The 15162-nt window shown below is 42.7% G+C and overlaps 1 protein-coding gene across 2 annotated transcripts in view; it reads right to left on the reverse strand.

Annotated features, from left to right (window-relative positions):
• LNX1 (ligand of numb-protein X 1) overlaps nucleotides 1-15162 on the reverse strand; it is a 189412-nt gene that overhangs the window by 119918 nt on the left and 54332 nt on the right. For both annotated transcript variants that reach the window (XM_052641810.1, XM_052641809.1), the window contains exon 2: nucleotides 12391-12517. The gene's annotated coding sequence lies outside the window, so the exon portion shown is untranslated. The remainder of the gene's footprint in view (nucleotides 1-12390; nucleotides 12518-15162) is intronic.

The raw sequence follows: 15162 nt of genomic DNA on the forward strand, positions 1-15162 counted from the left end.
CTTTAAAGGAAGCAAGCCCAGCAATAGCATTTTCAAAAATCTGCCTATTCTTTTGTCTGATTTTCAACTGAGGAAACTGCTGTTTGACAATCTCTTTTGACTAAGTGATAACCTTAAGTAATCTTTAGATAACTTGAGCTACTGATCCTTTTATTCATCATGGATTTTCGCATTAATTTTGGTTTTTTAAAATAATGCATTAAAACAGTACTTATCATGATTACCAGGGGGCCCCCTTAAAATTTACACCCAAAGGCAAGTCCTGCATTTGCCTCACAAACTCATGGCCCTGCCACTGTTGCCATTTCAGAGACTCAGGTAGAGCTGTGTGTTGAGGCTATGGTGAGGACTCAGCTCTGCTTCCAGCTACCTCTGTGGGTCTCAATATTTTCCTTGGACCTGCCCTGATTCCCAGTCAGGTGCAATGGCAAAAGCAAAGAATTATAACCTTGTCACAGGTGTACCACTAAATTTAACCAAGATCTAAACTGATTTGACTGAGCATTGTCTTGATACATGCTTGATAGAGGCAGCAGGTGAGCAATCTGCTGATGGGTTCATGAAGCAGGAGGAAGAACTTTCTTCAAATGAGAGGAAGAAAATGTAGCCTAAGGCCAGGTCCGCCAAACAATCACAGGACAACTGAATCCTGAAAGAGCTGTGTTTTGTGAGTATATAAGAGAGCCCATGCAAGTAATAGAAATAGTTCTCTCAAGGAAGGACACTGCATGAACTGTTGCTATACAAACAATGTGGGACTTGGCCCTACCTGGGGGAGAGATAAACTAGGAGGTTGTGATTAACACATATGCACTACTATATATAAAGTAGATAACCAACAAGGACCTACTGTGTAGCACAAGGAACTAAATTGAATATTTTTAAAAACCTACAAGGTAAAAGAACCTAAGGAAGAATATACATATATATATATATATATATATATATACCTGAATCACTGTGTTATATACCTGAAACTAACGTGATATTGTGAATCAACTACACTTCAACGTTTAAAATTTAAAAAAAAGAATTAGCCTTTAAAAAAAAAAATGAAACTGAGCTTAAAGTTTTCCTGTTGTTGATGATGCTTTAAAATTTGGATGAAGCTCCACAGGGCAGAATGGCTGCAGAGCTGGTTTCAAACTGGTCACTGAGGCCATGTCGCAGTACAGAGACAGTACAGATCACACTCATAGCCAGGAACATTGAAACTGTGGAGACTAGATATACAGCCCTTGAGGAAAAGAGTGGGTGGAACAATGCCAATAAATTCTTGTAACACCAACGGCCTTGTCTCCCTTTCTACAATGATTATCAGTCCAACCACTGCCCTGGCTCTGGCTTCAACACCTAAATTAGATTATTGGGGGAAAGGAATTGCCAAAGTCAGGGCAAACTCTATCTCTCTATTCAGTTCAGGTCGGTCGCTCAATCGTGTCCGACTCTGCGACCGCATGGACTGCAACATTCCAGACCTCCCTGTCCATCACCAACTCCTGGAGTTTACTCAAACTCATGTTCATTGAGTCAGTGATGCCATCCAACCATCTCATCCTCTAATGTCCGCTTCTCCTCCTGCCTTCAATCTTTCCCAGCATCAGGGTCTTTTCAAATGAGTCAATTCTTCCCATCAGGTGGTTAAAGTATTGGAGTTTCAGCTTCAGCATCAGTCCTTCCAATGAATATTCAGAACTGATTTCCTTTAGAATAGACCGGTTGGATCTCTTTGCAGTCCAAGGGACTCTCAAGAGTCTTCTCCAACACCACAGTTCAAAAGCATCAGTTCTTCAGTGATCAGCTTTCTTTATAGTCCAACCTTCACATCCATACATGACTACTAGAAAAACCATTGCTTTGGCTAGATGGACCTTTGTTGGCAAAGTAATGTCTCTGCTTTTTAATATGCTGTCTAGGTTGGTCATAACTTTTCTTCCAAGGAGCAAGTGTTTTTTAATTTCATGGCTGCAGTCACCATCTGCAGTGATTCTTGGGAGCCCCCCAAAATAAAGTCTATCACTGTTTCCATTTTTTCCCCATTTATTTGCCATGAAGTGATGGGACCACAATGATCTTAGTTTTCTGAATGTTGAGTTTTAAGCCAGCTTTTTCACTCTCCTCTTTCACTTTCATCAAGAGGCTCTTTAGTTCTTCACTTTCTGCCATAGGGTGGTGTCATCTGCATATCTGAGGTTATTGCTATTTCTCCTGGCAATCTTAATTCAAGCTTGTGTTTCATCCAGCCCAGCATTTCTCATGATGTACTCTGCATATAAATTAAATAAGCAGGGTGACAATATACAGCCTTGATGTTCTCCTTTCCCGATTTGGAACCAGTCTGTTGTTCCATGTCCAGTTCTAACTGTTGCTTCCTGACCTGCATACAGATTTCTTGAGAGGAAGGTCAGGTGGTCTGGTATTCCCATCTCTTGAAGAATTTTCCACCGTTTGTTGTGATCTACACAGTCAAAGCCTTTGGCATAGTCAGTCAAGAAGAAGTAGATGATTTTTCTGGAACTCTCTTGCTTTTTCAATGATGCAATAGATGTTGGCAATTTGATCTCTGGTTCCTCTTCCTTTTCTAAATCCAGCATGAACATATGGAAGTTCATGGTTCACATACTACTGAAGCCTGGCTTGGAGAATTTTGATTATTACTTTACTAGTATGTGAGATGGGTACAATTATGTGGTAGTTTGAGCATTCTTTGGCATTGCCTTTCTTTGGGATTGGAATGAAACTGACCTTTTCCAGTCCTGCGGCCACTGCTGAGTTTTCCAAATTTGCTGGCATATTGAGTGTAGCCCTTTCACAGCATCATCTTTTAGGATTTGATATAGCTCAACTGGAATTCTATCACCTCCACTAGCTTTGTTTGTAGTGATGCTTTCTAAGGCCCACTTGACTTCATATTCCAGAATGTCTAGCTCTAGGTGAGTGATTATACCATCTTGATTATGTGGGTCATGAAGATCTTTTTTGGCTAGTTCTTCTGTGTATTCTTGCCACCTTTTCTTAATATCTTCTAGGTATTAAGAGGGTTAGGTTAGGTCCATACCATTTCTTTTCTTTATTGTGCCCATCTTTGCATGAAATGTTCCCTTGGTATCTCTAATTTTCTTGAAGAGATCTCTAGTCTTTCCCATTCTATTGTTTTCCTCTATTTCTTTGCATTGATCACTGAGGAAGGCTTTCTTATCTCTCCTTGCTATTTTTTGGAACTCTGCATTCAGATGGTATATATTTCCTTTCCTCCTTTTCCTTTCTCTTCTCTTCCTTTCACATCTATTTGTAAGGCCTCCTAAGATAACCATTGTGCATTTTTGCATTTCTTTTTCTTGCAGATGGTCTTGACTCCTGCCTCCTGTACAATGTCACGAACCTCTGTCCATAGTTCTCCAGGCACTCTGTCTATCAGGTCTAATCCTTTGAATCTGTTTGTCACTTCCACTGTATAATCATAAGGGTTTTCATTTAGGTCATACCTGAATGGTCTAATGGTTTTCCCTACTTTCTTCAATTTAACTCTGTATTTGGCAATAAGGAGTTCATGATCTGAGCCACAGTCAGCTCCCCGTCTTGTTTTTGCTGACTATATAGAGCTTCTCCATCTTTGGCTGCAAAGAATATAATCAATCTGATTTCAGTATTGACCATCTGGTGATGTCCATGTGTAGAGTCTTTTCTTGTGTTGTTGGAAGAGGGTGTTTGCTATGACCAGTGAGTTCTCTTGGCAAAACTCTATAGCCTTTGCCCTACTTCATTCTTTCTCTATTAAACAATGTAAATTTACAGTTACATGTTAAATTATGGATAAATTGTATGAGACTTGCAGGTATCAAAGTGCCATCATTTTTTTTTATATAAATACTAACTTTGAATTAAGATATATAAGAGGCTAGACAAATGCTCTGGGGGCTATACTTTAACTTATTTGTAGTGGGGAGAAATTAGGGGCTTTAATGGGCTTCCCTGTTGGCTCAAAAACATGACTGAAGCAATTTAGCACACTGGTGACCCAGATGGTAAAAAAATCTGCCTGTAATGCAGGAGACCTGGGTTCAGTCCCTGAGTCAGAAAGATGCCATGGAGAAGGGCATGGCAACCCACCCTAGTATTCTTGCTTGGATAATTCCATGGACAGAGAAGCCTGGTAGGCTACAGTACATGGGATTGCAAAGAGCTGGACATGACTAAGTGACTTACACTTCCATTTCCAGGTACTTTAGTGATCTGAATAAAAAGAGTCATGCACAGGATAAAAACTATGTTCAAACCAAGAGCCTGGGTTGGAAGTGGAGGTGGGGAGATGAGGGCGCCATATGCATTGCAGGGGAAAGAGAGGACAGAGGGAGGGCAGGTGTGTATGGGATACAAAGGTCAGGGTTAGCTCTGCTCCTACTTAATATCCAAATCACCAGTCTCTAAGAGAGAGTAATTCATTAATGCAGTCTGTGAATGACACCTGTCTGTATAGTGTTGAAATACAGTCAGGAAATTCAAGGAAAATTGAACTAAAAGGAGAACATGTGATATACCTAGAGTCAATAACTGAGAAGATAGATGTTCAGAGAGTGGGAAAAACAATGGAGTGTTACACGAGAAGAAATTTAAGTTTTAGACGTCACGATGGACTTTCACAAGCTCCTGTTGGAGAGGAGCTTTGTCTTTCTTGTCAGAAGACTTTACTGCCTTTCCCCTGGGGTGTCAGGGCACACCTTTCAAACTTGGGTTTGTTTGTAAGAACTCCGGCCCATAAAAGACGTCCTTCCACTTCTGGTCTACCAACATATTGAGGTGGAACTGACCCCCTGCCAACAACAAAATGAAAGCAGAATATTCTGCATTGACCAACGGCTCATGGCCCTTGCAGTCAGTTATCACAAGGTCCTGGGCAGGGCTGATGTCAGATGAGAAGTATGATCAAGAAGCAGACTGGCCTTCTTACACTCAAGGCTGAAAAACATCCTTCTGCTATGCCGTGCTTGGTCGCTCAGTCATGTCTGACCCTTTGTGACCCCATGGACCACAGCCCGCCAGGCTCCTCTTGTCCCTGGGGATTCTCTAGGCAAGAACACTGGAGTGGGTTGCCATGCCGTCCTCCAGGGGATCTTCCCAACCCAGGGATTGAACCCAGGTCTCCTGCATTGCAGGTGGATTCTTAACTGTCTGAGCCACCATGGAAGCCCAAGAATACTGGAGTGGGTAGCCTAAACATACTTAGGAAATGCTTTTTTTTTTTTTTTTCTTTTAACCTATAACCAAGGTTTAAGGAAGAAAGGACAAGGTGGAGGAAGACATTTAAGTGCTCAACATTTCTCTACTGCTTCAATTCTATAGGTATTTACCTCTTATGTGCCTGACTGCTGCTGCTGCTGCTAAGTTGCTTCAGTCGTGTCCGACTCTGTGCGACCCCATGGACAGCAGCCCACCAGACTCCCCCGTCCCTGGGATTCTCCAGGCAAGAATACTGGAATGGGTTGCCATTTCCTCCTCCAATGCATGAAAGTGAAAAGTGAAAGTGAAGTCGCTCAGCCGAGTCCGACTCCTAGTGATCCCATGGACTGCAGCCTACCAGGCTCCTCCATCCATGGGATTTTTCAGGCAAGAGTACTGGAGTGGGTTGCCATTGCCTTCTCTTGTCTGCATTTTTGTGGGAGTTCCCATAGGCAATTAAATTTCACCCTCAACGAGTTTTTCTAATTAGGAAAATAGAGCTTTCATATAGAAAAAAAAAACAAACTTTAAACAGTGTAAGAAAACATACAATAAGTATGGTCCTCCAAAATAGGAGCCAGGGACAAGTGTGGAGGAAAAGGAGTGAGAAAGCAGTGTGGCATGGCTCAGAACAGTCAAGCAAAGTTCTTGGAACAGATTGTCCTCAGGGAGGGTCACGAAAGATTCAAGAAATTTGGGAAAGTTGGAAGAAATCCAGGCAGAAGGAAGAAACTGAGCAAATTCTTCAAGCAAAAGGAATCCACCCACCATGTGTCTGGTGTTCCCACATGTCTGAGATTTTAAAATTATTAAGAAGTCACAGGGATTTGAGTTGGGTGATGATCTTAGATTCTCACCAAGAGCAAGAATCCTCTTTATGACATGCTGGGGGATGACCAGCTTCTGTTTGAAATATCTCCAGTACGTTTCCTTAGCCAGGATACCACCTAACTGTTAAAGCAACCTAAGATGACCTTCACTGATTTGTTTTTGTAGATTCATCATACTAGTGACTGAAAAGATTCAGCAGGTCTTTAGCATATAAAACACTTCACAATTGTATTTTGAACTTTGAACATAGGAATAAATAATTGTAGTGGTGAAGGTTGCCAATTCTGTTTCTCCCTGGCTGTACTTTGCCCAATATATCAATCTCCAAGTAGATAAGGAATTTCATCATAAGAAGTGGGAGGGGCCTACGTGTAGGATAGTCCCTCCCAAAGATATGCCCACATCCTAACTCCTAGTACCTGAGAGTGTGAACTTATTAGAAAAAACGGTCTTGTCTTTGATGATAAAATTAAGTTAAAGATCTTGAAATGAGATCATCCTGGATTATCTGATTTACCCCAAATCCAATGACAAGTGTCTTTGTAAGACAGAGGAAGAGAAGACACAGAGGAGATGGGGATGTGCAGACAGATTGGAATGAAGCAGCCACAAGCCTGGGACACCAGGAGGCACAGAAGCTGAAAGAAGGAAAGAAGGATCCTTTTCTGGAGCTTCCAGCGGAAGCAGGGCTCTGCCAATGCCTTGATTTCACAGTTCCAGCTTCCAGAATTGTGAGGAAATAAATGCATGCTGTTTTGAGATGCCAGGTGTGTGGTAATTCATATCAACAGCGATAGGAAATGAAAACAGGGCCCTGTATACCCAGAAGGGGGTACACATTCCCCATGATCTTTTCCAATGCTTCTCTACAGGATTTAGGGACAATATGGTGAGTGGCAGCCATTTAGACATCTATTAATACATACTTCTGGATAGCAGTTCTGCCCTAGTATAAAAACCTAATTTTCTTTTAATCCATAGCTAAGCGAGAACACAGATGTCTCCAGAGATGACTGTTCAACCAAATTTCTAGGGCCCCAAGGGAGAAAAAAGAACTACAGGTAGAATAGCTGAGTTTGTGCGTGTGTTGTGGAAGACATAAGACAAGCATAATGATACTAGTTAATGAGGAATCTGAAAACACCAGATGACTCATGTGTTAACATGAGTATGCTGAAGCCTAAACATGTAGCGTACTATTCAAAGATGGCCACGTGACTGTGAGAGCAGTCATAAGCAAGTTATGTAAATCATCTCAACAGATAGCAATGACATATTTAGACCTCACCATCATATGCGTGTTATTGCCATGCTCCATGCCAAGAAGCTATTAAAGAAAATTCTTGTAGAGTTTCCACTCTGCTATTGGTGCAGTCTTTTCCATCCCTGTGACAAATGCTTCAAACACAAGAAGCGACTGAGAGTCACTGGGAAATAATGGTGGAGCTGCAGTCCACACATTCTAAGTCACATATTGATGATAGATATATAAAAGATCTCTGGTTAATTGGGGCAGAACTTAGCCACTGACAGAAGTGTATTGCCAATCCACCATGTCAAAGAGTGTGGCTCCCTAAACCAGAGAGAGGGTCGGGGAGGGGATGAGGTATTCTTCTGGAAAGGCAGACACAGAAGGGCAGGGTGAAGAGGACAGGAACAGAAAACCACAAACCTCAAATTTGGGGGTCATCTTGTCTATCCTCTACTTGAATTCCAGGAATCCCTTCTCTCCCCTCCTTTTTAGGTTATATTTTATAATGTAAAATAAGACATAATTATTACTAGTTAATGAGCAGTTCACTAAGTGCAAGATACTATGTTGGATACTTTTCATGTATGTTCTCAGTTAATCTTTAGAATGACCCTATGAGATCCGTGATCTAATTTTTATTGTACAGATGAGTGGTATGTGCTGCTAAAGAGATGCAGGTCTTCTCTTTCATTCGTTCGTTCAGTAAACATGTGAAGTTGCTCAGTCGTGTCTGACTCTTTGGGACTCCATGGACTGTAGTCTACCAGGTTCCTCCATCCATGGGATTTTACAGGCAAGAGTACTGGAGTGGGTTGCCATTGTACTAGGTACTAAATATAGCAAAAACCAATCACCTTCAGACAGGGAGCTCAGTGCACTGCAAGGCAGTCTACTGGATTTTTAGACAACTCTAATTCTTAGAAAGTTCTGCCTCATGTTGATCTGAAATATATCTGTGGTAGGCAACAGGTCACTGCGTTGTCCTCATCTTAGAACCAAAGAAGAGGAAAAGATGAATGGAAGAAGTTTATAGAGGAGAATCAACATTCTCTGTTCTTATTTCAGCTCAGTGAAGTTTTTGTGCTTTGCAATTTGTATGGCTTTCATGTAAGCCTTTATTCTTTGGAGATAATAGATGGTTAAACCCTATTAACCCAGAAAGAGTGATGTAGTCTTCCTTCCAAATGGTTTTGAAAAGCCCATGTTATTTAGAGGCCCTGTCAGAGAACAATAAATTTGCCACCCACATAAAAGTGAGTCTATGCGGTGCCAGCATGCAAATATTAGGACAAGTTATGTACACTAGAGAGTCCATGAATGCTGAGGCAAGGGGGAAGGACACATTTTAGGGTACCTCTCATATGTCCCCTCTAAGGAGCATCCTACAGAATGGTCTTTTAAGTAGTTAGAATCCTAGCAGACCTTATCTTCTCCACTTGGAGTGTGGAATTCAAATCTAAAAAGGAGACACTGGAAGCCAGGAATCACGAAACCCCACTGTTTATTTACATCGCAGAATCCTACTACCCACAGTTCTGCAAAGGACCAGGCATTTCAACTGACAGCACCCCAGCCCGGAACTCCAAGATAAACAAGATATTAATAATCTTTGTTACCAGGTTCTCCTTCTAAGCCTTTGGGGGGCTTTTGGGAAATCTGTTTTGCTCAGAGAGTCTTTGGTTCTCAATTTACTACTGTTTCCATCATTATTATACCCAAACTGTAGCATGACCTAGGAAGTCTAGCTGTATCCAATATAATAATTGTTTCCTCTAATACTACACAATTTAACACTTACTGAGTGCTTTCTATATACCAGGCACTTTATATGAAACCATTTCAGTTATTCCTCACAATAACACTGGGTTTGGTAAGTATTCTGTTTTCCAGATGATGAAACTGAGACAAAGAGATATTCAATTACTTATTTAGTTTAATAATTACCTGATGGAACTGGCCCAGATCTGATTGATTCTAGCCACTATGCCTTCCTTTTAAGAAAATAATAGTTGACATTGTGCCAAAGACTATTCTAAGCACTTTAAACATTTCAATTCATTTCAGCTTCATAATTTTCTTTTAGCTGAGGTGAAGTGAGGTTAAATAACGCATCCCAGGTTACAAGGCTAGTAGGAGGTGGTGCTGGGTTTTTGAACTCAGGGAGGCTGATGGCAAAGGACAGGCCACTGTTCTAATGCAGTAGCACCATTCCACCTAGAATTCAATAAATAAGACTAATATTTCCTAGTGAGGCATATGGCTACTCCCCTGCAGTCAACCTGACCTACTCACATAGGTGCACAGCCCATCCAGCTTCTGTTATGCGGCCTGGGGATGTGAACCACAACACATTGACATCTCTTTTGGGGGAAAAGGTAAATATGGAAACTGATGGATGGGGAGGTTGAGGTGCATCTCCAGGTTCCACTGAGCAAGCTAGTAATCAGTTCAAGGTTATAAACCCCTGATCTCAATCCACTAGGCTGTTACCTTGCTCTTGATGATGAAAATTTTCTTCTTGATGATGACCTTATCTTTTCAGGATAAGGTGAGACCTGGAGAAGTTCCCAGGGCACTAGGAACACGCCTGCTCTCATGCAATGGCTCAAGGTCATCAAAGAGCACACGACAGTCCGTTAAAGGGATGATCATGTTCGCAAGTCTTCCCAGTTCCCCTTCCTCAGTCCAGGGCAGGCTCCTCCTCCCAGCTCACCAGGCTACAGCCAAGTGTGTTTACCTCCAAGACTGGAGGAGACCAAGCACCAGTCTGCCCTGGAGATAACACAATTGAAAGCAGAAAGGGCTGTCTGCCAAGTCAGATTGCACAAATGCCATCCCCCGAAAGCCTGTGGAGGACCACATTTTGTGGGGCTGTTGTGGGATGAGAGTCTTGAGGAGGAAAAAGGCAGGAGTAACAGCGTGGCTAGCAGCTCCTAAAGCTGGCCTGGGAGAACGGCAGGAACCAATCTGCCTGGCCTGTTTAATGACACGGTTTAAGCATTTTCCTCCCTCCTGCCTGTTTCCTTTCTCTGCACTGTGAACATCGGTGTTAATTACTTACAACTAATAACCATAACAAGAACTATCAGGGTTCCTAACAATTGCAACCACATTAGACCTTTTATCTCAGAAAGGTCAGACTATTTCCTCCAGCAATCCAGATAAACAGCCTCAAGGAGGCTGGATCTAGCCTTTGCTTGGTACCCACTTGACACCAGGCACTGGCCACTAGATGCTCTATCTATTACCCCATGCACTTCTCAGGACCATTTTATGTTGCTGGGATTATTAGTTCTTGTTTTACTGATGAAGAAACAGAGACTTAGGGAAGTAATATAAGGAAGATGTAAATGGAAGAGACTGTACCGTTTTCAATCAAGCCATTTTGCACTTAACCAAGGGATGGAGTTACTATAGGAAGGGAACCACTGTGGGTCTTTTCATCCCTGTGAACAAAACTCATGTACACATTATCCAAGATACCAGTTGCATTCCAAATCACCTGACTCTGAATTCCAGTCTCTGTAATTTTTTTTTTCTTCTTATATCTAGGGGCATAGTATCCATAGCTTTGTTCCTTTAATAGTCAGGAGCCCTGACATATAGTGATAAACTGACTGGTTTAATCATACATTATCTACTATGCAGAGACCTAACGAACCGCGGCCCACAGGGGGAAGGAAATATCGTGGAGAGGTTTGTGACTTTAAGGACATAATTCTATCCAGAAGATTTAGGATCTAAGCGATCTTTTTCTCACTTGTGTTGACAAAACTCTGAATCAAGTGAGGCTATTGGTGAAGGACAAGCAGCCACCACCACCCAAACACAAGGCTCAGGGGAAAAGGACAGACTCAAAGGTCAGCTGAAGAGCAATACAAGCCTCTGAGGAGTAAGAGAAACTGGCAACAAATGTGAGGCAGAGTCTCAGGGGAGGAGCAAACATCCAAGATTAAAGTGTTCTCAATTTGTGTCTGTTTATACTTTAGGAGAACTGACATGCACTTTGAATTTCTGGGTGGATGAATATGAATATTTATAGGAATAGGAATATTCCTAACAGATTATTACCTTGCTAACTGAAATCTCAGAAAAAATAGCCCATGAAGGAATTCAGGATGAAATGCCTCCCTCACAGGTTGACTTTTCTCCCCCAGTTTTCCAGCTCATCCCAGTAGGGAGCCAGGTTTGGAAATGGTTTCTCTTCCTCTAACAACAGTATTGGGTGGAGAGTGTGTGTGGGTACTGGGCCATCGAGAACAGAAGTGGTAACAGTCTGTGTGGTCAGGATTAAGAAAACAAAATGGATCCTAGAGGCAAAATTTCTCAAGGAAGAAAGGTCCTGGCAGAACAGTCTCCTTGGTATATTTGCAAAGGAAAGAGAGAAAAAAAAAAATGGAAGAGTTCCCAAAAATTACATATCAGACCTGAATCTATATTCTTGTAAACACTGAGGAAATGATCTTTACTTTAGCCAAAGGTCAGCAGGCAGCCAACTCAGGGTCTGAATGTAAACAATTCTAATCCAAGTCTGTGAAGTAGTTTTAAAAAGAATAAAGGACAAAGAAAATAGTAGACTTCTCTAGAGAAGAAAGAAGGAAGAAGCCTGGAGTGCTTCTGAGTAAGGGCAATAGAATTTACCTGCCGGAGGAACAGATTTTCAGAGGGTGGGGGGAAATAATTAAGGTCATCTCACAGGTTTAGATGGAAATTGCCTCTGGTGAACGCAGAAGGTAAGGGAAAATAAGATTTCAGCCCCCTCCCAACACAGGTCTGCATCTTGAAGTTTCAAAAAAAAGTATCCACTCCACCTCAGAGTTTAAAAATAATAATAATCAGTTCAACTTCCCAGACAATCAGAGGCTGGATTAATGATTAAGAGAAACCGAAAGGATTAAATATCTGACCTGGGAGAATTTTCTTCTGCATCCAAAATGTCAAAGACATCTCTTTCCTTTCAAAAAGAACTTCTCCCTCTGGGACAAACACCCAGGGCTAAACCATTCAGCTTCTATTTTTCACTCACATTCTTCCTTCAGATCCGTCAGGGGTCCACGGTCTAAAGAGGAACAAACAGGTTTTCAGCTCACCTTTCCAAATGCTGCCTGGGGCTCTCAAAGCAGCAGCACCCCAGCCGTTCTCACGCCTGTGGCTGAGTCCAGCAACTCCTTGGGCTGCCCCGGCAGTAACCGGCCTCCAACTCCGTCCTACAGGTGCCTAGAGGAACAAGGAGGGCATTGGTTGGTGGAGACCAGGAAATGTGTGACATCACAGGAGCCTCGACAGATAAAACATTGCTGGGACCTTAGTTATTGAAACAGTCAGTAGGTCCCACCCACCTGTCGTTCACCTGAATACCTGCGAGCAGGTAGGTGGCGTCTCTGGGTGGACAGATGAATCAGTTAGAGCAATTTGCCGACTGGAATTTACTTTCTTTCCTGCATGGCACGTGTCCAGCCCCAAGAACAGGTCTGAATTTCTATGCCTGGTTGCTTCCTGGGCCCCTCCTCCCACCCCCTTCCAATGCTATCCTATGCTAAGTTGCTTCAGTGGTGTCCGACCCTGTGCGACCCCATAGACGAAGTTTATTTACTTTTATCATTTTGACAGCTTTCAAAAAATTGAAGTATAGTTGATTTGCAATGTTATTTTAGTCTCTATATTTTATTCCATTTAAAGTTCTTACGAAATCACAGCCATATTTCCCTGTGCTGTACAATATATCTTTTTTTCTTATTTATTTTATATCTACTGGTTTTTACCTCTTAGTGCCCTACATTTAGGGCTTCCTTGCTGGCTCAGATGGTAAAGAATCCACTTGCAATGCAGAAGACCTGGGTTCCATCCCTAGGCTGGGAAGATCCCCTGGAGAAGGGAATGGCTACCCACTCCAGTATTCTGGCCTAGAGAATTCCATGGACAGAGGAGCCTGGCGGACTACAGTCCAGGGGGTTGCAAAGAGTCGGACACGACTGGTTGGACACGACTGAGTGACTTTCACTTTTCCCCTACCCTGTCTTGCCCCTCCCCTTTTCCCTCTCCCACCGGTCGTCACTAGTTTGTTCTGAGTCTGTTCGTTTATCTTTTAGATTTCACATGTGATAACCTAGGATGTTTAAATACAAAAACAGTCACTTAATGAGCATGAAAAGGAACTGTGTGAAGATTGAATGCTTGGAAAATATCAGAGATTTATTCCTGAATGCTTTTCTGAATGTCATCCATTTGGATCCCAAGTGCTTCTTTGTTCAGATTTAATAAATGAGAGGTGACATTTCAAATTCATTTTTAAAAAAAATCCAAATATGATGCTTTTCAGAAATTTCGGAGTCAAGTTTTCAAACACTCCCCCACTCCCTGCCCCAGCAGTTCATTCCATGTTCAGGAGTTTGTGGAACTTCAGTCACTTCCTAGCTTGCTGGTCTGGCAGCTAAAAGTCACATGGAGGTTACAGTTCACTTCAGACCTGCAATTAGGAGCAATTTACATGATTCAGATTGGAATGATAGTGCAGTAATAAAGTGGCGTTGTCAGCTGGTTAGAGCCAGGAAGGAGGAGTCAGGGTTATTTCTGTCCCAAGCTCGGTGTGTGACCCTGGGCAAGTCCTTGTGTTGCCTCAGCTTTTCCAGCAGCAAAAGACAGGATCCCTGCAACTCAGCCGGTGCGGCAGCAGCACCTGTGAGGTATTGCAGCTGCCTCTTAAACCCTCTGGCATCTTTCGAAGGATTGTCAACAGCTTCTATCATTGCATTTTAAATCATGTATTTCTATGGCCCCAGTCTAGCATCTCTGGAATGTACTACCTGGGGAAAACGTGGGTTCTCCCCCCAGGTGGATGGCTTACTTGCCCAGAGAGATATACTCTATTTTTTCCCTGGAAGGAGAAAAAAATGTTGAAATTCTGACTCTTCCTCTTCTTCTGTCTCCGTCTTCCCTCTCTCTCTGTTTTAAGTTAACTTTCATTGGAGTATAGTTGCTCTACAATGCTGTGTTAGTTTCTACTGTACTCCCTCTTCTCTTGATACTGTTAATCCTTTGATTTCACACATTCTAACACTGTACTTCTTCAGAGGTTTTGAAATTGGGCTGGTGGGTTGGTGTTTTGACTGAGGGGGAGGGGTAGAGGAAGAAGAATAAACAGGAGGGGGAAGGGAGGAAGGTGTTGACTCCAGTCTCTAGTTCTCCACATTGACTGGGTGCCTCCAGTCATCCGATACCTTGTAAAACAACCAGGAAGGGAAGGAGGAAAAATTCTAGTCACGGGTCCACCGGGCAGGCTCTGCATATTTCTCTTGCAATAGAGCTGGGTCCTATCCCAAGCTGTCCCTGGCTGCTCTCCCGAGCTGTCCCTGGCTGCTCTAGACCACCGTCCCCACCTGGGAACTGCCTGCACTTCGTAGAGAGCTGGAAGCTTAAAAAAAAATTCCCCATTCACGTTTTCATCCAATAGAAACTATGGTAGGTGTGGCTACTCCTTTATTATTATCAACGACTACATAAAAAGAATAAGGCAGCAAAGTCTTTTATATGCCTGCCGGTGTTTCAGGAATAAGTACCGGTCCACCGGTTTGATATTCAACTAAGATACCCCTGCAAAACAGGCTTCTACCCTGGCTTGAGTGTCCCCCGAGACAGGAGGAGGCGCAGGGCCAGCCGCCAGCCTCATGAATCATCCAGGCCTGCCTACAGCTGCCTTCCATGTGTGTCAATCAGCTTTGAAGGCGGCAGGTCCCACCTAGGTAGGGGGAAGCCACAAGGCTTCCCTGGTGGCTCAGAGGGTCAAGTATCTGCCTGTAATGCAGGAAACCCGGGTTCAATCCCTGGGTTGGGAAGATCCCCTGGAAAAGGAAATGGCAATCCTA

This window comes from Budorcas taxicolor, chromosome 6 (assembly GCF_023091745.1).
Source record: "Budorcas taxicolor isolate Tak-1 chromosome 6, Takin1.1, whole genome shotgun sequence".
NCBI lineage: Eukaryota > Metazoa > Chordata > Mammalia > Artiodactyla > Bovidae > Budorcas > Budorcas taxicolor.